Source organism: Lissotriton helveticus, chromosome 11 (assembly GCF_964261635.1).
Source record: "Lissotriton helveticus chromosome 11, aLisHel1.1, whole genome shotgun sequence".
NCBI lineage: Eukaryota > Metazoa > Chordata > Amphibia > Caudata > Salamandridae > Lissotriton > Lissotriton helveticus.
In genome coordinates, this window is record NC_136072.1 from 470341308 (window position 1) to 470368086 (window position 26779).

Below are 26779 nucleotides of genomic sequence, written 5' to 3' on the forward strand. Positions count from 1 at the left end.
GCCAGACCCCCTGGTCCTCGCAAAACCCACACCACCCGCATTACGTATGACGCCGCTACCCTCTCGGCCCTTAACCCCGGACGCTCACCCCAATGCTACGAAGCTGCCCCGGGACGTACCCACGGCTCCTTCGCCTGCCACTCCTGCAAATTTACCAGCATCAAGACCCATACCACTTCCACTAACCCCAAACACAGCTCCGACACTAACCACCTGAAGTGCATCCTGCTGAACACCCGCTCGGTCCACAGGCACGCCACCGAACTCTGGGATCTACTCGACACTACATCACCGGACGTCGCCTTCCTTACTGAAACATGGATGAACGCATCATCAACACCCGACATCGCCATAGCCGTCCCGGACAATTACAAGATCATCCGAAAAGACCGCACCGTCCAAACAGGAGGAGGCATCGCCATCGTCCATAAGAACACCATCAAATTCACGACCAGCTCCGACGATAACTTCACAACCGCAGAACACCTCCACTTCCAGATCCACACCGACCCCGGAACCACACTTAGAGGCACCCTCATCTACAGACCACCAGGAACCCGTAAACAATTCAGCGAAGACATCACTGACTTCATCAGTCCACATGCCCTGGCCTCCGAGAACTACATTCTACTAGGAGACATCAACTTCCACCTGGAAAAGAAAAACGACAGCAACACCACCACCCTCCTTGACAACCTGGCCAATCTCGGCCTCAAACAACTTGTTGACACCCCCACCCATGTAGCCGGACACACGCTCGACCCAATCTTCACCTCCAGCAAACACATCTCCTTCGTTCGCACCACAGCTCTCCACTGGACGGACCACAGCTGTGTTCACTTCAGCTACAAAACCACCTCAACCCACAACCCCCCACAACCTATTCCCCGAAGTAAATGGAACAAAATCACCACCGACCAACTCCTCACATCGCTCAACCAAAACACACCCGCCCTATCATCGAACCCAAACCAAGCTGCCATCAAATTCAAACAATGGATCACTCACAGGGCTGACGAATTAGCACCCTTGAAAAACCATCACACCACACAAGACAGCAAAAAGGCCCACTGGTTCAACGATGACCTTAAGAAATCCAAGAAGATATGCCGCACTCTCGAGAAAACATGGAGAAAAAACCCAACCACCGACAACATGACCACCCTCAAGGCAGCCACCCGCAAACACCACCAGTTGATTCGATCCACCAAGCAATCAGCATTCAAGAACCGACTCGACAACAACGCCCACAACAGCAAGGAACTATTCAACTTCGTCAAAGAATTCACCAACCCCACCGCAGCCTCAAACGACATCACTCCCTCCCAAGACCTCTGCGATTCGCTGTCCTCCTTCTTCTACAACAAAATTGCCGACATACATAACAGCTTCGAAAACAGTTCCAACGAACAATCCTCTCCACCCCCCTCAGAACCTAAACCGCCCTCTAGCAACCTCAGCGCTAGGAACCCAATCACCACTGAAGACACCATCCGCATAATGAATTCCATCCACTCTGGCTCGCCAACCGACCCATGTCCCCACCACATCTTCAACATAGCAGACTCCATCATCGCACCCCATCTCCGCGATGTCATCAACTGCTCCTTCAACTCTGCTACCTTCCCAGATAGCTGTAAACATGCCGAAGTCAGCGCCCTCCTGAAGAAACCCACAGCAGACCCCTCTGAACTTAAAAATGACCGCCCCATATCCCTCCTCCCATTCCCGGCCAAAGTCATCGAGAAAGCCGTCAATAGCCAACTCGCCGCCTTCCTCGAATACAACAACTCCCTCGATCCCTCACAATCCGGCTTTCGAGCCAAACACAGCACCAAAACCGCCCTCATCGCAGCAACAGACGACATCCGAACACTACTGGACAACGGAGAAACAGTGGCCCTCATTCTACTCGACCTCTCCGCCGCCTTCGACACTTTCTGTCACAGCACCCTCATACAACGCCTCAGCAACATCGGCATAAAAGGAAAAGCCCTGGACTGGATCATCTCATTCCTTGCCGGAAGAACTCAAAGAGTCCGACTCCCCCCATTCAAATCAGAGGCCACCGAAGTCATCTGCGGTGTAGCACAAGGATCATCACTCAGTCCTACCCTCTTCAACGTTTACATGAGTCCACTCGCTTCCATCGCGCGTCAACACAACCTGAACATCATCTCCTACGCTGACGACACCCAGCTGATCCTTTCCCTCACCAAAGACCCCAACACCGCCAAAACCAACCTTCACGATGGCATGAAAGAAGTAGCCGTATGGATGAAAAACAGCCGCCTAAAACTTAACTCAGACAAAACGGAAGTGCTCATCCTAGGATCATCCCCCTCTGCCTGGGACGACTCATGGTGGCCTTCGGATCTGGGTTCAGCACCCATACCCACAGACCACGCACGTAACCTAGGCTTCATCCTAGACTCCTCTCTCTCGATGACCAGACAAGTCAACGCCGTCTCATCCTCCTGCTTCAACGTACTTCGTATGCTCAAAAAAATCTTCCATTGGATCCCCACCGAGACAAGAAAGACCGTCAACCACGCACTGGTCAAGAGCAGACTGGACTACGGAAACACCCTCTACGCCGGAATCACAGCCACATTACAGAAAAAACTCCAACGCATCCAAAACGCATCGGCGAGACTCATTTTGGACATCCCTCGTCAAGATCACATTACCGGCCACCTGAGAGACCTCCACTGGCTTCCCGTCAATAAGAGAATAACATTCCGTCTCCTCACCCACGCGCACAAGGCCCTCTACGAACTAGGGCCCAAATGCCTCAACACTCGACTATCCTTCTACACACCCACCCGCCAACTAAGATCCTCCAATCAAGGCCTCACCGCAGTTCCACGTATCCAAAGATCCACCATGGGAGGCAGATCCTTCTCCTACTTGGCGGCCAAAACCTGGAACTCACTCCCCACTCACCTCCGCCTTACACAGAACCACATCTCCTTCAGAAAAGAACTCAAAACCTGGCTATTCGATAAATAATGTACCCTCTCCTCAAGCGCCTTGAGACCCTCTGGGTGAGTAGTGCGCTATATAAATCCTTGAACTTGAACTTGAAATGTGTGTAGATTCTTCGGCAGGTGGTCAGTAACTTGCTGACTGTGTTTTCTTTTTTCAAGAAATCTTGAACAAGAATGTTAATACTGTGCGCCAAACATGGCACTCTGAAATAGCCACCATCAGACATGGCCCTAACTATATTACTGCCATTATCCGTGGAAACATAACCAATCATGCGCTTTCTTGGATGCATCCATTCAAGGAGCTTACTGTTAAACTCCTCCAAAATGTTTACTGCAGTATGAGATTTCTCCATGGCAAACATGGCTACTGTTGCATGTTTCCGAGTAGCTTGAAAAATTGTGGCACTGTGACCACCTGCAGCTATCTTGTCTCTAACCCCTGCAAAAGAGACCCAGTGTACAGTGATATGCACATGTAATCAACGGCTTGGCAACTGGTCCACATGTCTGTTGTTGTCAGGTGGATAGTGTGAACAGCACTCTTCTTCAAAGCTGCCTCAATAACCTCCAGCACATCTTGATGTAGTGCTGGAACCGCAACTCTGGCAAAATAGGACCCACTAGGAACCTTCCATTTAGGGCAGACTGTTGCCACAAATTCTAGAAAACCCACCCCTTCCACGAAAGAAAAAGCAGAGGGTCCAGCGCTAACATTTTAGCCAGCATTGCATTATAAAGACGTGCCGGTGGGTGGTTGCGTTCCAATGGCGCCTCCGACCAAACATGCTTTTAATGGTGGTCTGGACCGTTTTCATATGTAATGAGGATCCAGACCTCTTCAAACCAGTTAGGCTCATTGATGTACTTTTTCGCATTGGTTTCTCTACCAGACTACTGTGCCTCCTTGATGTTGCTGGGGTAGAGGAGGGTGTGGGTACTACCACTGCAGTGCTGCTGCCAGGGGTACTGTGTGTACCAAAAAAAGTCTCTCGGTTGTTCACCTCCCCCCTGCACGATCAGCTCCTCCCCGTCATCAGATGCAATATCAATGTCTACATTTGGATTTGTACTTTTGGCTTTCCGGATGTTACTTAGATGTGCCTCCCACTGGATACTGTGGCGTTTTTTGAGATGACCTCTCTGGCCTCCAGTACCATAGTTGGTACCAAGCTTACCCCGACTAACTACTTGTTTACAAATTGAACAAATTACTAGGTTTTCCGCCTTTTTGCTAATACTAAAGAAGTCCCAAACTGGGGAGTTGAGATTTCTGGTGGTGGTGGAGTTGCTACTTTCAATGCCAGATGAAGTGGAGGATAGGCGTGGCTGAATTTGACTCTGCTGTGCACTTACAGCACCACTACTTGAGTTAATGGAGGTCGAGCTGAATGGAGGTCCCTGCCGACCCTTCTGATGAGAAAATATGGAAGCTGTAGGTCGTGTTGGTGTAGCAGTTACCTGTGTTGGTGGTACCACCACCAGTGGTGCCATGCCACACACATCCTGCACAGCAGCATTTTTGGATAGGGTAAAAATGTCTGTCTGCTGCATGCCCGCTGGGGCTGGAGCGACGACTGTGATGACTGGGCCATCATCGTCAGACTGTTCATCAGCAGCAGAATACACCACTTCTACTTCTTCTTCGTCATCACCCATAAGTGAAAGCCTTGCGGGATCCTTCCTTTTAGCTTGCTTTGTCGGCTCATGGCGTTCCTCCCTCTCAGACTGCATTGGTGGGTGCCAATCAAGATCTAGATCATCAGAAGGAAGGGGGCTTGAAGAAGAACTTGTACTAGCCCTCCTTGACCTTTTTCTTGCTGGGGATCTGGAAGACAATGGATCATCAGGAGGAGTGGTTTGCTCGGATGATACCTTCGCTTGAATCTTGATTTCCTGATGTGCCCCTACTTCTGGAGGAACAAGCATTGTAGACAGTTGTGCCTCTCCATGCGCCTCTACTTGCGCCTCTACTTGCGCCACTCCTTGTGCCACTCCTTGAGCCACTCCTTGCACCACTCCTAGTGCCACTCCTTGCGCCTCTCCTAGTGCCACTCCTTGCGCCTCCCCTTGCGCCTCCCCTTGCGCCTCTCCTTGTGCCTCTCCTTGCGCCTCTCCTTGCACCTCTCCTTGTTGCACCTGCGGTTGTCGTTGCGGCTGTGGTTGCACACTCGCCAGATGAGTTACACCCTGCGTTGATTGGATGCTACTTTGCGATGAGTTAACGCCAATATCACTGGTCGATGGTGAAAGAGCAATTAAAGAGGCTGCCTCTGCGGCACTCATAGACTTGGGCCTAACTTGGCGTGGTGGCACTGAGACCAATGAAGCGGAGGTGCTGCTCCCCGCTTGGTCCCCGGCGGACACCGCTGCTGCAGGCGTGTTTTTTTTCCCAAAAAAAGTGTCTGTCGGCATACCAGTCTCCTTGGTAAGTGGCGCCACTTGCTTCTTCTGCTCCTTCTTACTGGCAGTGACACTGGCAACTTTCTTGGTAGAGGAGCTACGGCCTCCTTTCTTTGGGCCCATCTTCTTCAGATGTCAGAACAGCAGGACGCAGTTGCACGAGTTGCAGAGTTGTCTGCGGCCACCACACGTGACGTCACGTGACGTTGTGCACACACCGCTGCAGGACATCTTCCTGGCACTACAACAAGTGATGATAATGAGGATGATTCCTGGTTGTCAGTCTTTGTGCACCTAAAGCAAAGGAAGCCAGAGAAACATCAGTTAAATAAATGTTGCATATGTCGTGCTTCAATTAATATTTGCAACTAGGCATATATTGCCTCTTCCTGGCACTACAGCAAGTGATGATGATGAGGATGATTCCTGGTTGTCAGTCTTTGTGTACCTAAAGCAAAGGAAGGCAGAGGAACATCAGTTAAATAAATGTTGCATATGTTGTGCTTCAATTCATATTTGCAACTAGGCATTTATTATTAATAACACAACACACCCAAAAACGGAAAGACCCAAAATAAAAATTGCAATTCTAATCCAAAATGGATGTTTAAATTAATAGAAGAGAGACCACACAGAGAGAGTTGTTTCATGCACCACTGAGTACCCCTGGGCATAATGGATGAAAGCAAGGCAAACTGGGCGCAGGCCTATGGCACAAAGCACACTGCCTGGCTTCAAAATGGCCCCTAGACCCCCACCAACATGGCCAGGCCCAGGACCAGGCCTCACAATGGCCCCCACCCACATGGCCAGGCCCTGGACCATGCCCCAACACCCAAAAAACTCGTAATACACACAAAAGTCACCCCAATCCAATGCCATCCATGCCCTAAATGATATTTAAATTCAAGAGACCCCACAGAAAGACTTGGCCCATGCACCACTGACTGCCCCTGGGCATAATGGATGAAAGCAAGGCAGACCAGGTGCAGGCCTATGGCACAAAGCACACTGCCTGGCTTCAAAATGGCCCCTAGACCCCCACCCACATGGCCAGGCCCTGGACCAGTCCTCAAAATGGCCCCCACCCACATGCCCAGGCCCTGGACCAGGCCCCAACAACACCCAAAAAATCGAAATACACACAAAAATCACCCCAATCCAATGCCACCCATGCCCTAAATGATGTTCAAATTCAAGAGACCCCACAGAAAGACTTGGCCCATGCACCACTGACTGCCCCTGGGCATAATGGATGAAAGCAAGGCAGACCAGGTGCAGGCCTATGGCACAAAGCACACTGCCTGGCTTCAAAATGGCCCCTAGACCCCCACCCACATGGCCAGGCCCTGGACCAGTCCTCAAAATGGCCCCCAACCACATGCCCAGGCCCTGGACCAGGCCCCAACAACACCCAAAAAATCGAAATACACACAAAAATCACCCCAATCCAATGCCACCCATGCCCTAAATGATGTTCAACTTCAAGAGACCCCACATAAAGACTTGGCCCATGCACCACTGACTTCCCCTTGGCATAATGGATGAAAGCAAGGCAGACTGGGTGCAGGCCTATGGCACAAAGCACACTGCCTGGCTTTGAAATGCCCCCTAGAAACCCACCCACATGGCCAGGCCCAGGACCAGGCCTCAAAATGCCCTCTACCCACATGGCCAGGCCCTGGACCAGGCCCCAACAACACCCAAAAAATATAAATACACACACAAATCACCCCAATCCAATGCCATCCATGCCCTAAATGATGTTTAAAATCAAGAGAACACACTGAAAGACTTGGCCCATGCACCACTGACTGCCCCTGGGCATTATGGATGAAAGCAAGGCAGACCCCCACCCACATGGCCAGGCTCTGGACCAGGCCTCAAAATGGCCCCCACTCACATGGCCATGGCCCTGGACCAGGCCCCAACAACACCAAAATAATAGAAATACACACACAAATCGCCATCATCCACAGGAACTCCATCCGCATCACGACCAACACCGACGACACCCTCGCACCCGCCGAGCACCTGCACTTCCAGATGCACATCAACCCCAAGACCACCCTCAGAGGCACCCTCATCTACAGACCCCCGGGACCACGCACACAATTCAGCGAGGACATCGCCGACTTCGTCAGCCCGCATGCCCTCCCCTCCGCTGACTACATCCTCCTCGGGGTCCTCAACTTCCACCTGGAGAACAACAATGACCGCAACACCCCCACCCTTCTGGACAACCTCGCTAACCTCGGACTCAAGCAACTGGTGACCACCCCCACCCACTACGCCGGACACACACTCGACCCCGTCTTCTCATCCAGCAAGGACATTGCCTTCAGCCACGCCACCGGACTCCACTGGACGGACCACAGCTGCGTCCACTTCAGCTTCAAAAGGACCACGATCCACCACCAACAGCAACAGGTTGCACGCAGAAACTGTAACAAGATCACAGCCGACCAGCTCGCGACTTCCCTGAGCAAGAACCCACCCACCAGCGCAACGAACCCCAGCCAAGTGGCCATCAACCTCACGAAGTGGATCAGCGACTGCACAGACGACCTCGCCCCTCTGAGGACCCCGCCTAGCAGACCCGGCAGCAAGAAAGCCCCATGGTTCACCGACGAACTCAAGAGCTCCAAGAAGGACTGCAGAGCCCTTGAGAAAGCCTGGCGCAGAGACCCAACTGCCCTCAAGCTCGCCACCCGAAAACACCACCAACTGATCCACACCACCAAGAAAACTGCATTCAAGGAACGACTGGACAACAATGCACACAACAGCAAGGAACTCTTCAACATCGTTAAAGAGCTCTCTAACCCCAACGCCGGAAACAACGACATCACCCCTTCGCAAGACCTCTGCAACTCCCTCACCTCCTACTTCCACAACAAGATCGCGGACATACACAACAGCTTCAGCACTCAACCGACGCACGCCACGACCGAACCACCGCCCCCCACCACCACCCTCCGCCCCTGGACCCCGATCAGCACCGAAGACACCATCCGCACGATGAACTCCATCCACTCCGGATCTCCGACCGACCCTTGCCCTCACCACGTCTTCAACAAGGCCGACGCTGTCATCGCACCCCACCTGCGGGACACCATCAACACCTCCTTCAACACCGCTACCTTCCCGGAGAGCTGGAAGCACGCCAAACTCAGCGCCCTACTAAAGAAGCCATCAGCCGACCCCCCACTGACCTCAAGAACTACCGACCCATCTCACTGCTCCCGTTTCCCGCAAAAGTCATCGAGAAGACCGTCAACAAGCAGCTGGCCGCCTTCCTCGAGACGAACGGATCCCTCGACCTCTCGCAATCCGGCTTCCGGGCCAACCACAGCACCGAGACACCCCTGATCGCAGCAACCGATGACATCCGAGCCCTGCTCGACAACGGAGAAACAGCGGCCCTCATCCTCCTAGACCTCTCCGCGGCCTTCGACACTGTCTGCCACCGTACCCTAGTACAGCGCCTCAGCAACGTTGGAATCCAGGAGAAGGCACTGGAGTGGATCACCTCCTTCCTCGCCGGAAGGACACAGAGAGTCCGCCTCCCCCGTTCAGATCAGAAGCCACCGAAGTCATCTGCGGCGTCCCTCAAGGCTCCTCGCTCAGCCCAACCCTCTTCAACGTCTACATGAGTCCCCTCGCAGCCATCGCACGCCAGCACAACCTCAACATCATCTCCTACGCCGACGACACCCAGCTGATCCTCTCCCTCACCAACGACCCCGCCACCGCCAGAGCCAACCTACACGAAGGGATGAAAGAGGTAGCCAAATGGATGAAGAACAGCCGCCTGAAACTGAACTCGGACAAAACAGAAGTCCTCATCCTGGGTTCCTCACCCTCCGCCTGGGACGACTCCTGGTGGCCCCCCGCCCTAGGCAGCGCACCCAAACCAACAGACCACGCACGCAACCTGGGCTTCATCCTGGACTCCTCCCTCTCCATGACCAGACAAGTCAACGCCGTCTCCTCGTCGTGCTTCAACATCCGTCGCATGCTACGCAAGATCTTCCGGTGGATCCCCACCGAGACCAGGAAGACGGTCACCCAGGCCCTCGTCACCAGCCGACTGGGCTACGGCAACGCCCTCTATGCCGGCGCCACCGCCAAACTCCAGAAGAGACTCCAGCGGATCCAGAACGCCTCGGCACGACTCATCCTGGACATCCCCCGTCGCAACCACATCTCCGGACACCTGAGAGACCTGCACTGGCTCCCGGTCAACAAGAGAATCACCTTCCGTCTCCTCACCCACGCACACAAAGCCCTGCACAACCAAGGCCCAGGATACCTCAACAGCCGCCTCAACTGCTACGCTCCCAAACGCCAGCTTCGATCGACCGGCCACGCCCTCGCCGCCGTCCCCCGCATCCGAAGAGCCACCACAGGGGGAAGGTCCTTCTCCTACCTCGCCGCCAAGACTTGGAACTCCCTCCCGACCCACCTCCGCCTGACCCAGGACCACCTCGCCTTCAGGAAGCAGCTCAAGACCTGGCTGTTCGAGCAGTAGCAGACCCCCCCCCCCCCTAGCGCCTTGAGACCCTCCGGGTGAGTAGTGCGCTATACAAATGCTTTGATTGATTGATTGACAAATCACCCCAATCCAATGCCATCCATGCCCTAAATGATGTTTAAAATCAAGAGAACACACTGAAAGACTTAGCCCATGCACCACTGACTGCCCCTGGGCATAATGGATGAAAGCAAGGCAGACTGGGTGCAGGCCTATGGCACAAAGCACACTGCCTGGCTTCAAAATGGCCCCTAGACCCCCACCCACATGGCCAGGCCCTGGACTAGGCCTCAAAATGGCCCCCACCCACATGGCCAGGCCCTGGACCAGGCCCCAACAACACCCAAAAAATCGAAATACACACAAAAATCATCCCAGTCCAATGGCATCCATGCCCTAAATGATGTTTAAAATCAAGAGAACACACAGAAAGACTTGGCACATGCACCACTGACTGCCCATGGGCATAATGGATGAAAGCAAGGCAGACTGGGTGCAGGCCTATGGCACCATAGCACACTGCCTGGATTCAAAATGGCCCCTAGACCCCCAGCCACATGGCCAGGCCCTGGACCAGGCCCCAACAACACCCATAACATCGAAATACACACAAAAATCACCCCAATCCAATGCCATCCATGCCCTAAATTATGTTTAAATTCAAGAGACCCCACAGAAAGACTTGGCCCATGCACCACTGACTCCCCCTGGGCATAATAGATGAAAGCAAGGCAGACTGGGTGTAGGCCTATGGCACAAAGCACACTGCCTGGCTTCAAAATGGCCCCTAGACCCCACCCACATGGCCAGGCCCTGGACCAGGCCCCAACAACACCCAAAAAATCGAAATATACATGAAAATCACCCCAATCCAATGCAATCCATGCCCTAAATGATGTTTAAATTCAAGAGACCCCACAGAAAGACTTGGCCCATGCACCACTGACTGCCCCTGGGCATAATGGATGAAAGCAAGGCAGACTGGGTGCAGGCCTACGGCACAAAGCACACTGCCTGGCTTCAAAATGGCCCCTAGACCCCCACCCACATGGCCAGGCCCTGGACCAGGCCTCAAAATGGCCCCCACCCACATGGCCAGGCCCTGGACCAGGCCCCAACAACACCCAAAAAATCGAAATACACACAAAAATCACCCCAATCCAATGCCATCCATGCCCTAAATGGTGTTTAAATTCAAGAGACCCCACAGAAAGACATGGCCCATGCACCACTGACTACCCCTGGGCCTACTGGCTAGTGTGGCTTTAACCCCTTCCATGCTGGGCCGATTCTGCTCCTGTGCTGAAGATTTCAGCGCGGGTGCGGTCATGACGGCCCCCAGCCGTCATCAGCACACGAGCACTGTAGTGCATGACGGCTGGGGGCCGTCATCAGCACACGAGCACTGTAGTGCATGACGGCTGGGGGCCGTCATCAGCATGGAAGGGGTTAACATGCACCCCAAAATTACAAAAAACATCCACATAGATATAATACAGTGAGCTATTCAATTCCATGCCATAAAGGATATTTAAGTTAAAAAAAAACTCACAGAAACAGTTGTATCGTGCACCCATGACTTACCCTGGGCCTACTAGATACTGTGGCTACCCACAATATATATTTTTTAAAGTTGGGAAAAAGTTTATCAATTGTAGTTGCAGCCCCAAACAAACAACACCAACTTACTTGTAAAATTACAACTCCAATTTTTGCTATTTCGGGAAAGCGAGCTGTTCAAATCTCCCGCCCAATGTCAGCTGCGCAGCGCATCTATGTGTTCGCAATTGTTTACTCTTGCGATGCGTGATTGCGGGCCCTTTTGATGTATTCGCATTCTGAAAGTCTCCCAGTGCAAGATGGCGGGATGCTATGACGTACTCGCGGTCGAAAAGTCTAGCGCGATCACGCCATGACGTACTCGCGGTCGAAAAGTCTTGCGCGATCACGCAGCAAGATCGAAAATGGCGCAGCGCACGCAAACCGGGAGGAAAACAACTCGGCGAACTCAGAATCACGGTAAGTCAACACCGCGCACGCGAGATTGTATTTTTGAAGCGCGACCAAGCAAAAAAAATCCGCCAACTCACGAATTGCGAATTCTTTGACAATTACACACGATTCCCGGACCGCGAAATCGCCAAAAATTCGCAAATTCCACGAGCAGAACGGATTTTCAGCCCACACTTACATCTAACCTATAAAGCTGTTCACTAAATAATGTAATAAAAATATGCTTACGATATGCTAAATTACAGATACACGTGCGCATATAAAGGCATTTTCACATATTGCCTTTCATAATGCTAATTGTATGTTACTACTCTACCGTATTCAGTTAGTAGCATTTAAATCAATAATTATATATTACAAAGTCGCAATATTATTAAGACATCTTAATTGTACAAATAACAATTTATTTAAGGTGCCTACACTACGAAAAGCATACGTGTTTGATGCTATTTTTTTACAATGTGTTTATACACATCTTTTTAGCTTATTCAGATAATAGTTTTTATTAAAACTAACAAATACTGTTTCACACGCAATACAATTCACTTTGGCATATCCCTTTCATGTTTACCTAAAACTTTTACACGTCCTTTGCAAACAGCCACACATTTCACAATATCTATAGACATTCCAGGCCCCACATACCGTGACCTTTTATTACTCCTACAAGATAACTATCTTTTATTGCCTTGTACTGTATTTAAACACAGAAGGGCAACATATCCACACCTGTGGGAGCAAGGTCAGTAAGGGGCGGGGATACAGTTAAAAACAACTGTAAACGTAAGTACAAGCCCCTGCAGCGGATGCCTTAGCCCATTTAGCTACCAAACTATCTGTCTGTGTGTCTGTATCTGTGTGTCTGTGAATCTCTATGTGTCTCCGTCTGTGTGTGTGCGTCTCAGTCTCTATGTGTGTGTGTCTGTCTTTGTGTGTGCGTCTCTCTTTATGTATACGCCTCTGTCTCTGTGTGTGCGCTTCTGTGTATGTGTGCATGTCTCTTTCTTGTGTGCATATCTCTGTCTGCGTGGGTTTTTTTGCTGTGTGCGCGTTTCTGTATCTGTGTCTGTGTGTGCATCTCTATGTGCGTGTTTCTGTCTCTCAGTGCACATCTCTGTCTCGGTGTGCGTGTCTCTATCTGCGTGTATTTTTCTGTGTGTGCGTCTCTATCTCTGTGCGTGCATCTCTATATGTGCATTTGTCTCTGTGTGTACGTCTATTCTCTGTGTGCATCTTTGTTTCTATGTGTGTCTGTCTGTCTGTGCATCTCTATACGTGTGTCAGTCTCTGTGTGCGTGACTGTGCGTCTCTGTGTGTATGTTTCTATGTGCGTGTCTGTCTCTCTGTGTGCGTTTGTGTGTGTTTGTCTCTATGTGTGTATCGGTGCATGTGTCTCTCTGTATGTTTGTCTCTGTGTATATGTCAACTGTTAGCCTCACTTGCAATGTAAACATGGCACGGGAACGCTATAATATACATACTTACTCCACAGATACATACAAACCTGCCATTCCCTAACACAAACAGCGCACAAACCAGCAAACATATCCAGCTAAATATAAACAATGCCAAATTCTCTAACTCTAACTAATGCGAGACCTGTTGCATTGCAAATGCTTGTTAAATCTTTTCTTGATCTTGATATTAGGGAAAGGATTTCCTGGGGGGTTCTAAGCCCCGGGTTTGTAGTTGTCTTAGGTATTTGTTTAGTTGGTTTTTTTTTCCTTAAGCTAACTGTGAACCAAACAGCCCCTGTTGTTCTTCCTGCTTTTTGTCCGTTGCCCTTTCTTTAAAATTCATTATTTAGTTTGTGAATAAAGGATTCCCAGGCCTATATACATGATGGCTCATGTTTGTGTCTCTCCAAGAGGCTAGTGCGTGTGCCCGTTATATGGTTTCCTTTTTCCAGATAAGGCGTTTTAGGATGTAGCATTGAGATGGTAGGGACATTGCGTTGTCTTTTACAGGTATTGCAGGACATATGAGCAGTGTGAAAGTTTGAAGTTGATGATCACTTTCAGCCTTTTCTTTTATTTGATAGTTCGAAATGTGAGGGAGAAGGCTGTAGTCCGTGAAAGTGCAATCAATGGTTGATCCTGTGTTTTGTGTAACCCTTGTGAGTGCTGGATGGCTATCTGTCAGTCCTTGTCCTTTGAGCGTGGTCATTTATAGGTCTACCGCAAGGGCCGCTCATCTGTTACCATGTGCGTCTCCTCGTATGGAGGTTTGGATATGACCAAGTGTACTTTTTTTCCTGCCAGGTAATAAATCCATGTTAAAATCTCCAGACAGTGTGGTGTTGGCGTGTGGATGAGCAAGTTTTATTGTGACTAATGTTGCTATTAGTTTCTCGATTCTTCCCCTCTTTTGTTTTGACGCAGGGTGGATGTAGATGTTCAATATTAGCAAGGTGTTAGAGGGCGAGATTTCCAATTTGATGCATAGCATCCAGGTCGAGTCAAGATCTATAGCAGAAACGTCCCATGAGATATCAGTCGAGATAAAAATAGAAAAGACGCCTTTTGCTCTTCCGTGTTTAGTGTCTCTCTTGGCCAGGTTCAGGTATTCTTTTAAACCTACTATAGGAAGAGCATGTGTGTATGTGTGAATGTGTCTGAATGTGTGTGTGTATGTATACACATATGCATGTAGGTCGAGAGGCATGTGAAGTCACTTCCGCTATCCCTGGCATTTTGGTGAATTAACATCTATTGCCCCTCTCCTTAAACTGGTGAGCCAACAGCTCGGGGACCTGTTGTTCTTGGCTATATTTCCGAAGGGCACCCCCATGGACCCTACCGATGACCATACACCAGTGCTTAGTTTGTAAAACAAAAATAAGTGCCAGGGCTCTCATCAGGAGTCCACTGCCGTTTCCACCACACATTGCCCTTCTATGCTGCCAATGATAGTAACAACACAACTACTAACCATCACCCTCCTACCAGTGTCACAATTCGGACTATTTCAGGCCCTCAAAGATATGAGAATGGCTTGGGAGGCAGGTGATGGTCATTTTTAACAAACATAGCATTAATAATTAACTGCTGATGTGGTCATCTCTAAATTACCTAGACTGCGTCACCTTGTGGCAGGCTGTCCCAAGTGCCAGTGCAGACAATTAAGTGCCAGTGCCGAGTACTGGAAACTATTGGCTCAAATTAAGCATGGTCAAACACTATCCACCACCTTTTGTGCCTGGTGGAAACTCTAAAAGTTTTAGGAGGTGGAATCCTCTACTCACATGCTCTGCCCCTGAGCGACAACCCCTGGTTCCCCCTCACGTACGAGAAGCTCGTCCGGCGTACTTTGCAACTGCATGATCTACTTACCATGGGGGATGTCTTCTCATCATGTTCTACCACACGCTGATAATCGCTTCCAAAATGTCTCATACATGGATCACTTTGTTCTACAGCGACTGCATAAAATTTTCGTTCCCGACTCCCCTCATATCCGTTAGTCTCGGATGATTTTCCACCATTAACACCTATTTTATCTGATGCTGATGGGGGGTGGGGCCTAGTCTCTCCGGCTACAGCGCAGCTGTCTGATCTTGAAACCTGATTCCACTGGACGGTTTCAGGAAGCATGGGGTACCGATTTAGGATGCCCACTCTCTTATAAAGTGTGGTCCTTTTGCTGTTCCCAAACAAAACTCAAATCCATCAATCATAAACAAACTATTCCATTTTTAATTTTTACATTTAGCTTATACCACTATTGTGTACTTGGCATGCTTCGATCCTATGCATTTGTTCCAATGTCCCAAATTCCATACCCTGAAAGCTGACTTTGAACACTTAACCTGGACATGCCCGCTTATAGGAAAATACTGGATCACTGTCTTCTCCCTAGTTTCCACTATGACAGGAGCCATGCTCAAGCCCGCCCCACTAGTGACACTTCTGGGGTACACTAATGATATCTCCAAGTCTGTCCGTAGATTTGCACCCATAGCATTACTCCTTGCTAAAAGAGAACTGGCATTACACTGCGTTAGTAGACATTGTCCCACAGACTCTTCCTGGCTCAAAAGCATGACTAAATGAGATCAAATTTGCAATGATTATGCACAGTTGCAACCCCACACCTCTCGAACCAAGGACATTTGGCAACTTCCATGAGATTATTTACTCTCCAAATAACCAGTCGAATCCAATTAATTATAAGGCCTTGCCCATTTTCAACTGCTTCTGCAGTCATCACACTTGGATTTCCTTGCTTTACCCTGTACGTTTATCATGTTGTGAGACCTACCTGCCATGATCTTCGAAATTATATTCACCGACACCAAGTATCTTTTGTTCCTCCTCCTTAAGTCCATGCTATTTCTTATACTGATCACATCTTTACCTATAAGCAATGTGTTTTTGATATATTATTTCTCATGAAAACAAAACTTAATAAAAAAAGTTTATAAAAAGATAATGCTTTAAAAACAGATATACAGAAACACCACCAACCTCTATGGGCAAGCCCTACACACATCTACCGATATGGCAGGGTCAGAGTGTTTAATCAGGAAACTGGTGAACTGTCACTCAATGCACTCAATGGTGCACCAGGCAAAGACTCTGCTTTTGCTCTTCAAGTAGCATGAAATTTAGGTTTCTCTAGAATAAATCTATGGGAACTTTTTCAGGAGTCCCAGAGCAGATCCTGGGGTTAATGGTTTAGATTGTGGACTTACAAGGTTATTACCAGTGGTGTCCACTGTCCAGGAGCTTCACCGTACACTTGGACCCAAAGCTGGGTGCTAAATACACTCTGTTAGTACTTGGCCCTCAGCTGAGTGAAGTCGAGCAGTTCAAGGCATACTCCAGGTGAAGTTTTGAAAACACAGAACTCAATAAAACATATAAAAGTAGTCAACAAATCAACCCAGTCAATTATCTTACATAAGCAAAGAAGTACTTTACTTTCAGCACATAATGCAATGCTGTACATTCAAAATCAGAGGGCAGAAATATGGTACACAGTTGTCAGGGTATCTATCACTGTGTAAGGGAGCCTGGGGCATTATCTTAGGCGTGTACCCAATGGTAAGCTATTGTATCAACAAACAATCTGAGCATGTTAAGACACATTGCCCTTCTTGGGCAATTGGTGGATCTAGGTCTTCAAATGCCCCTTTAGCGTGCCGCTGCTTATCCCAACGTAAACTATAGATAGGCTTTTGAGGGGGAAGGTGTTCTAAAGTGAATTGCCTTCCTTGCAAGGTCAAACTCTTGCGCAGTGGAGTAGTTCAGTCTGCGACAGGTTAGTCCACTTCTGCCAGTTAGGGTGGGGGCTGTGCACCTTCTGGTGATGCCGGCTTTTGCATTGGCTCACTAGTCAAGCTGGCTCTACCCTGGCCCAGCTGATGCAGCTGTTGACTCCATCCCTGCACCTTGTGTGCAGGCATGTGCTACGATGGAGGAGGTGGGCCAATGAATGCTAAGATGAGGAGGTGACTGTGCTCTGCCAATGACGCTCGGGTCAGGTGGATTTTTGCTAGTGGTTCTTCCTTGAGGCTCCACCAAAAACAAAGGGACGAGCCTAACTCACATCACAACGGTGATCCAAAGGACTTCGGTCTAACCACCAATTGTGGAATGTGATCTCAGTAGGTGATTTGTTTTCTGTTGGTACAGCCCTCAAAATGCAATTACAATTCTTTAAGCACCACTCAGTCATAGGCGCTCTGTTTCTTTATGGAAAGACTGTGGGATGCAATTGTGATCTCTGTAAGTGCCAAGCTGTTACAGGGCCCCACGGTTCAGGGGGCTGGGTTCTGCTCCTATTGCCCCAGCTACTCGCAGTCCTCCTCTTCTAGGCAGTGTCTTCTTCATGTAAGGGTACCTCTACATCCCAACTAAGCGGTCAGCCAGCTCCTTCCCTCATGGGAGGGAGGAACGTCAGCGCTGCTTGGCAGGTTGCAGGACTTTAAGGTTCCTGTTTCCAAACCTGATGAAGAGGGGTTAAATGTTAAAATGTAATAACCTTCAGCCTGGAGCTGGGAAGAGTTTCTCTGTTTACAATGGTATGAGATCTGGTTTCTGGTAAAGATACCTTTGCCTCTCTGGCTGGTAGTTTTTGGCCTTTAATTATACCAAGCTTGAAAACAGAATTTGTATATTTAACATGCCTATCACTGGAATTAGTTTCAGGCAGTTCTTGTCTTCTGTATATTCCTCCTGGACTGGTTCAGGCAGTTCTTGTCTTTTTTATAGTCCCCCTGGGCTGGCAAAATCCAAAAAGTATTTGTCTCACTGCCAGTAAGACAATGGGATGGAGGGGCTGGGGAGAGGGGAGGAGGTGGGAGTCTCCTTTCAGGAGAGACGCAAAACTAAGGCATGAAAGAGATTCAGACTTCCCCACTTTACCACCTCCCAACCTGCTATAGGTAATGCTTCTGGGGAAGAGTGGACCACTACAAGGACCCTCTACAATGCTTTGGTGAAGCCTTGCATGATTGTTGTGTGTGAAGAGGCAAAAACAGAAAATCAACAGTAACTCGCTTTGGGAAAGTGGAAGCGAAGCAAGTTCTCCAGAGCCATGCAAGGGGCCATTTACCATCCTAACAATCTGCTTTATCTATAAAAAACGTGCCTTTTGGTTGTGAGTGGATATGGTTAATATGGAAGAGGCTTCCATGAAAAGTAGCTTTCCAAACTGTAAGTCAAACCATGGTTTTCTCTACCCTTTTGTAGGTGTCATTGAAAAATCAACTTCAGTAGAAGCTGTGATCCCTGGACTCTTATTTGCAACCCTATAGGTTGACACAAGTAGGCACCAAGAATGAAAAATACTGCTTAGAGATCCATACTTACATTTTGTACCTCCTACATGCTATCTTATCCCTACCTCCTCAGCAAAAAGTTGGAGGCTGATGAGGGGCTACAGGTTAGGCAAGAGATGGGAGCTTCACTTGCGTCCATCCGTTATAGCCTCACCAGCCTCCTATTCAGTGGCATAGTAAGGATGCCATGGGCCCTCATGCAAAAAGGGAAGATGGGACGCATTTCCCGGGTTTCTGTTAGGCGAGGACAGGTCGACGCTGTGTATGGAAAGCCAGATGATTTTTGAGTTGGATTTGAGAGACTCCGAGCAGTGGCAGAGTGGGCCTGAAGGCATTCTGAGTCCCAATAAAAGTGAAGTAGTGTGGCTCACTGGTTAGAGGCGGCAGACCCGAGAGCAGAGGACGGTCCGGGACCAGGGTTCGATTCCCGGCGCGGCAGGTTTCTGGACCAGGGTCAGCGGACTCGATAATTCTCTCGCCTCGGTGCCCACTCTGATCATCGCTCACACTCGGCAACTCTGGGCATTAGCTTGCCTCATCTTCACTAACGGCCCCACCAGACCGCCGGGGATGCCTGGTCTCACCCTGGAGATACCCATTAAGGGACCATCTCTCAGGGAAGCCAGGAAGGGTTTCGCAGCGGTCGAAGCGCCTTGGGACCCTACGGGTAAGTAGTGCGCTATATAAATGCCTATACATTTACATACATACATACAATAAATGCTCCATTACAGCTTGGGTTTTCTGGCAGTCATTTGTTGCAACCTTAGGGATGTCTGAAGATCAGCTGAGGGTGTGCCAGGACTGAAAAAACAAAGAGAGGGAGGGAGAGTATCGCTGATGGATTCATACTCCCTATACAAGTTACATAAACAAAGGGAATCCACCTAGTAATGTATGGAAGTGTTCCTCACAGTGGTGTGGAGCACTTAGTGTTTCTTAAAATACCCCTCACACACCAAAAGGACCCTTGGTGTCATGCTTCATCATAGGGGTCTTCGCACCCCTCTACGGTATGCGGTGTGCTGCGACCTACAACTACGCGGGAGCACATATAATGGACTATGTATGGTGCATGTGAGGGTATTACATGTGAGTGAGTGGTGGGATGAGTGAAAAGTTTAAAAGTACCTAGCTCGCAGGGCTCTGAAAAAATTATTTATTAGGTCCCCGGGCTGGTGCTGTTAAAAGAAGTGGAGTGCGAGGTGTTAAATGTAGTGATTATGTACATCACCTCATGTGTGCGTCGACATGTTTCGGAGACAAAGCTCCTTCAGGACGGGGTGCACAACTTCCCCACCTTACTCACGTTTCACTACACAAAAGAATAATGTGTATTTACAAAAAAGTGAAAAATTATATAATGTGTATAATCTATAGGTTACAATGTACCTACAGCGGTAATGCTCAAGAAAATGCGAATTGCAGTATCTGAGGAAAAATATGAGGAAAAAACATTTGGTAAACCTCAAGAAGACATTATTATTCAGGTGCAGTCACCTAGAAAAAAAATTGTGGGGGGTCAAACTGTCTGTGAAGGTTTAACCCTGTAAAAAAGAGACAAATACAGGACATACAAACATTAAACAGAAAACACACACTCTATTTCAGCGGTGGCGAAATGTGCAGAGGAGACAGAAATAGGTATTAGGCATACTTATCTTTATAATGTTGTAAGCATCATGAGCCTCCTGAACGTCTGGAGTGATAATTGCCAATCTGCAATCTAAAAATAATTGCAGTAGTAAACATCGCGGTTTACTTACTTCCAGTTTGTAGTTTGTTAAATCACTCAGTGTCATACTCACGAACTCAGTGGGAGTTCTGATCCATGTTGCCCCATACGCGGTATAGAGACAAAATATCGAAATTAAAATATCGATATACAATAATATCGATGTTTTAATTTCGATGGTATAGAATATCGATGTGCAATATTATCGATAGACAGAATATCGATATTAAGGTATGTATGTTACTAATATCGAAATTTTGTTTAGTGTTATGTATTTTATTATGTTGTTTATATGTTTGTTAAACATGTTTTTTAATGTATGTTTAGAATTAGTAATTTTGTTTACATTTTGCGTTTTAGTATCAGAGCGGGTTGTGGGTGTATAGGGGAATAGGGTGGGAAGTAATTTAATTATAATTAATTGATTAATATGTTTTAAAAATATTTTTGATTAATAAATAATTATTAATTAATAATTAATTGGCAATTAATTATTATTAATTAGTTAATTAAATTAATTAGAGTTAATGTAGTAGTATTTTTTATTTTTTGTTATTGTTAATTAATAATCAATTGGTAATTAATTATTATTAATTAGTTAAATAGATTAATTAGAGTTAATATACTAATATTTTTAATTTTTTGTTATTGCTAATTAATAATTAATTGGTAATTAATTATTATTAAGTGATTAAATGACAATTACATTTTTATGTGATTTATTTATGTGTAGTGGGTTGTGTGTTTATAGGGGAATAGGGTGTGACAATTACATTAAATTAATTAAAGAGATTGTATTTATTTATTGGTATTTATTGTTAATTAATTGTTAATTAATTAATTGGTAATTAATTATTTAAATGTTTTCATAATATTAATTATAAATAATGTATTAATAAATATTGTTTGTTCTTGTAAATTTCTTGTTAATTAATTGGTAATTAATTGTTAATTGGTAATTAATATGTGTTAATTAGCTAATTTATAATTACATCAATGTAATATTAATTGTTATTAATTTATTATTTGATATTTATATTAATTGTGGTTTTTTGTATGTGTAGTGTGTTGTGTGTTAAAGAAGGAGTAGTGTGGGAAGTAATTTTTACCCCCATGCTATGCAACGCTTTCCCTACTGTTGCACCCTCTGGAGTGGGAATAGTAATTTTTACCCCTACGCTATCCAACGCTTTCCCTACTGTTGCACCCTCTGGAGTGGGAATAGTCATTTTTACCCCTACGCTATCCAACGCTTTCCCTACTGTTGCACCCTTTGGAGAGGGAATAGTAATTTTTACCCCTACGCTAACCAATGCTTTCCCTACTGTTGCACCCTCTGGAGTGGGAACAGTAATTTTTACCCCTACGCTATCCAACGCTTTCCCTACTGTTGCACCTTCTGGAGTGGGAATAGTAATTTTTACCCCTACGCTATCCAACGCTTTCCCTACTGTTGCACCCTCTGGAGTGGGAATAGTAATTTTTACCCCTACGTTATCCAACGCTTTCCCTACTGTTGCACCCTCTGGAGTGGGAATAGTAATTTTTACCCCTACGCTGTCCAACGCTTTCCCTACTGTTGCACCCTTTGGAGTGGGAATAGTAATTTTTACCCCTACGCTACCCAACGCTTTCCCTACTGTTGCACCCTTTGGAGTGGGAATAGTAATTTTTACCCCTACGCTATCCAACGCTTTCCCTACTGTTGCACTCTCTGGAGTGGGAATAGTAATTTTTACCCCTACGCTATCCAACGCTTTCCCTACTGTTGCACTCTCTGGAGTGGGAATAGTAATTTTTACCCCTACGCTATCCAACACTTTCCCTACTGTTGCACCCTCTGGAGTGGGAATAGTAATTTTTACCCCTACGCTATCCAACGCTTTCCCTACTGTTGCACTCTCTGGAGTGGGAATAGTAATTTTTACCCCTACGCTATCCAGCGCTTTCCCTACTGTTGCACCCTCTGGAGTGGTATTGTAATTTTTACCCCTACGCTATCCAACGCTTTCCCTACTGTTGCACTCTCTGGAGTGGGAATAGTAATTTTTACCCCTACGCTATCCAAAGCTTTTCCTACTCTTGCAATATGTAGAGTAAGTAAATATATTAATTTATATGTAGTTTTTAACTTATTTTAAATGTGTATGTATTAGTTATTATTTTTTAAATATGTTTTAATGTTTATATTTATAATTTGCTAAATTATATGTATTTTAAAATTATTTTTACATTATTATTAATACATTTAAAAAAACGATATTTTTAACTTCGATATTTTTGTACTACTATATTTTTTTTCCGATATTTTTGTACTTACCTTTATGTAGATAGAACTCCGATATTTTTGATTTCGATATTTTTGTGTCGATATTTTTGTATGTCTATATTCTGTCTGTCGATATTATGTCATAGATTCCCCATACGCGGCTCCGCTGGAATGGAGATGGAGACCTTCGCGTCCTTTATTTATACTCCCTCTTCATGGTTAAGAAGTTGTTTAATTAGCAATAATGAGAGGCTGCCCGCATGTAATGGAATGCCCTTATAAGTATTTTCCGGTGTCTTAGGGGAACCTCACGGTCCCGTTGGTGATGTGAGTGGAGGGAGCATGCTTGTAGCTTAAATTGTTCCGCGCATGCGCCAAGGTCAAATGCTTTCCGGACTTGTTTGAGCGCATGCCTAAGAACTTAGCGCTATGGTTGTTTGAGGTCTAAATATTGAGACGTTTCTTAATTACGGTACAGCGAAAAACAGAGTACAAAGGCACGGCGAATCCTGTGCCTTTATTTTCTCATACCAAAGTGAATATCTCAAGTATTCGAACAAGGGAAATTTTGCAAGATGTCTATTATAATGGCGAGGTGGGTAGTATTAGCCCTTATTCATTTTCCAATATAATTTCAAGAGAGATCTCCTTAAGTTTATAGTGGGCAGGTATCTGGCTGAGAGACAGTATTGAGGGATGTATAGTTTTTCTGATATTCACTTTTGGTTATCATGTTAGTTGGCCCCACGGTATATCATCATTCAGGCCATTTACATGCGTCCCCAGACGGAACACCCAGCGCTGTTCTTTTTGAAAAAGGTCTTCCTCTGTCTGTAATTGTTCAATTACAGTCCATTGTAGGTCATTAACACAATGTTGGGCATTTAGGTAGTGAGTGGCCATCTTGGTTGTTGTCTTTTTGCAGCGCACGTTGCTCTTATGCTCGTTCTGTCACGATCCGCTGTTCTGGTAAGGCGCTGCCTGCGCGTCGTGGATGGAACTACATTTCCCGGCATGCCTGGGAAGCGCGTTGGATATGACGCAGCTTACGCTCGCGCATGCCCGGAAGTAAAAACAGGTTCGAGGAGGAAGACGCTGCCGATAATTCTCTATCTGAGGTCGCGTTCTGACCACGGCGGTATTGGTAAGACTGTTCTAATTTCTTTTCCTTCAAGTTTGTTGGGCTGCATCCCGCTCTGGAATTGGATGCAGACAGTGGCAGGTCTGAATGCGCTATTCCTGTTCGTTGTGCTTGTGATTACTACCAGTCTTGAACTCAATGCTACTGAGTCCTGGTCTTAGTCTTAGACACATTACGACTAGTTCGCCTGTGTGCCTGTGCATTTCTCCCCGTTGGTTGGGTCGTGTAGTCTGCCGTCCCTTGCGGGGAGAACACTGATTCTTGAGGAGTGATTACCCTTTGGCTCTTGGGTTCTAAGAGCAGTACTGTATTTGAGTGGGGGCAAAGACCCTTTTTGGCGCTATCCAGGGCCGGGGGCCATTTCTAGCGGTGTCAGGAATCAACTCCTTAACACGTAATACCCACGGAGTTAGTGGGACTTTAACCTGGCTCACCTTAACAATTGAAACCGGACGAAGTTAAAAAGCATTAACCCGTCTGTTGTCATGCTATGTTTTTTCCACACAACTTTATTTATCTTGTCTATATAGGAGAGAGGATCTGTGGGGGGAACTGTCAGTGGGTTTGGTTACGCAAAGAGAAGCTTTATCTAAGGTATGTTAGAGTACAGAGATTACCTAATTGTATAATAGACTTGTGTGTTCTACTCAAACCCATTCTTCTTGTTTCCCTCTCCTAGTCAGCCAAAGCCCTGGTTCCACCCTTACCCTCTCCATATAGCGAATCATCCGTATTTTCCTTTACAGGTAGGAAGAGGAGATTCTAGGCAGTGTACAAGGGAGAGGAGGTAGCGGAATGCATAGAAATGTATGTTATTGTTATTGTGTCTTGAATATTCTCTGCTGTCATTTTAGGTCTCCTTCCCTGCTGTCCCCTTCCTTTCCTTCCCTCGCTTGATTCTCCTGGTAGTCTGTGTATGTTACTTCAGACTCTGGGGCCGTCAAGAGGTGGAACCCTTTATAGCATCGGCACAATTCTGAAGAGACCGGAAGACGAAGCCTGACAGAATTATTGGCCCAAGATTGCTTTCTCTTCCCGATTGTGCCGAGCGCCATGGCGACCATAGAGGACGTAATGGCGGCTTTGGCATTAGTACAGGCAGAGCTAGCCTCTTCCAGACAGGAAGCAGCAGCCTCAAGGGCTGTGACCGCTCAGTTACAGACCAGGGTAAACAGCCTACAGAGGGCTCCAGTAGACTCCAGTGGTAACCCTATACCATCCACCTCAGTAGTTGTAGAGATGCCTGCGCAAATACCCCTGGCTCCCCCTGAGAGGTTCCTAGGGGACAACAAGAAGGTCCAAGTCTTTATGACCCAAGTACTCCTGCATTTTATGTGCAAGCCCAAGATGTTCGCTACCAACCAGGCAAGGGTAGCTTTCTGATATCATATCTAGGGGGCGAAGCGGCACAATGGGCGGTTCCTGTGGTTCGGCGTGATGACCCCCTGTTATACGACTGAGCAGGATTTCGCATGGAATATGAGAAAACCTTCAATAGAAGGGCAGAAACCTTTTCGGCTGACAGAGACTTATTGGAACTGAGACAAGGCAACACGGATTTGGTCACGTATCTAAACAACTTTCGACGTTTAGTGGCAGAAACCGACTGGCCTGAGTCCAAACAGTCCGCCGTTTTTTATCAGGGGCTTACAGACGAGCTGAAAGATGTGTTGGCGACCATAGATCCACAACCGAGAACTTGTTCCGCCCTCATTGAACTCGCCCTGCGGTTGGACCACCACATTAAAGAGCGGAAAGGAGACCACAAGTAGAAAGAACGCCCGGTAACTACTTACAAACGTCCAGGGGTTCAAGCCACTGCACCGGTTGAAGCCATGGAAACAGGGGCAGTGAGGGCCTCTTTGACCTTAAGCGAGAAGGATCATCGCCGGAAACAGGGCCTCTGCATTTGTTGTGGCAAAAAGGGACATTATCTCCGGGATTGCCCAGTCAAACCCAGATCAGGGAGGTTTAGGAATGGACAGACGGCAGCAGGTACTACAGAAAGAAGACCGGAAAACACCAACGCTTGAAGGTGGATGAAGGGAAACCCTCAAGCGCAATGGTCATCCCTTCAATGACCCCTTGTTGTAATCCAGAGAAAAGTCACCTGTACCTAGAAATGACCATCGTCATTGACACCGAGGAGAAGCTCATCAATACTATGATAGACTCTTGAGCCACGGGGTGTTTTATGGACCAAGAAGAAGCTAAGAGGCTAGGTGCACTCCTCATCACCAAAGAACACCCAGAAACGGTGTATGGGGTGGATGGCAAAGAACTGGTCCTATAAGGTATCACACCCCTGAATACAACCTCAGTTACGAAGGTTCCCATCACGAACGCCTATCGTTCAGCATTATCGACGCACCACATTACGGAACCATCTTGGGTCTTCCTTGGCTGCAAAAGCATGAACCCTGTATACATTGGACATCCAAAACAGAACGGTTTTCTCCCGCTTATTGCATGGATCATTGCTTTCCGGAAACACGTGGTCCTGCTCGGGCATTGTCTATGATACACCACGTTGCCACAGCAGCCGAAAAAGAAGTAGAACTACCAGAGGTGTACCGAGCGTTTGAAGAAGTATTCAGAGATGCACAAGCCGAGGTGCTCCCACCTCATAGGGAATATGATTGTCGAATCGACTTGTTACCTGGAGCAATCATCCCAAGGGGAAGAATTTATGCCCTCACGATCCCTGAGAATGAAGTCCTGCGCGCCTACCTGGACAAATACCTCACCGCAGGGTTCATCCGACCATCAAGGTCCCCCGCAGCATCACCGTTATTCTTCATTCCGAAGGCCAATGGCGAGAAACGCTGTTGCATAGACTATAGAGCGCTCAACACGATAACGGTGAAGAATCAGTACCCCCTGCCGTTGATTCCGGTGTTGTTGGAG

General features: G+C 47.4%; 1 protein-coding gene across 6 annotated transcripts in view; it reads right to left on the reverse strand.

Moving 5' to 3' along the window:
* LIMS2 (LIM zinc finger domain containing 2) overlaps window positions 1-26779 on the reverse strand; it is a 470048-nt gene that overhangs the window by 353849 nt on the left and 89420 nt on the right. For 2 of the 6 annotated variants that reach the window (XM_078666054.1, XM_078666052.1), the window contains one exon: window positions 16204-16299. The exons of the other annotated variants lie outside the window; for them this stretch is intronic. The gene's annotated coding sequence lies outside the window, so the exon portion shown is untranslated. The remainder of the gene's footprint in view (window positions 1-16203; window positions 16300-26779) is intronic. 6 annotated transcript variants of the gene reach the window in all.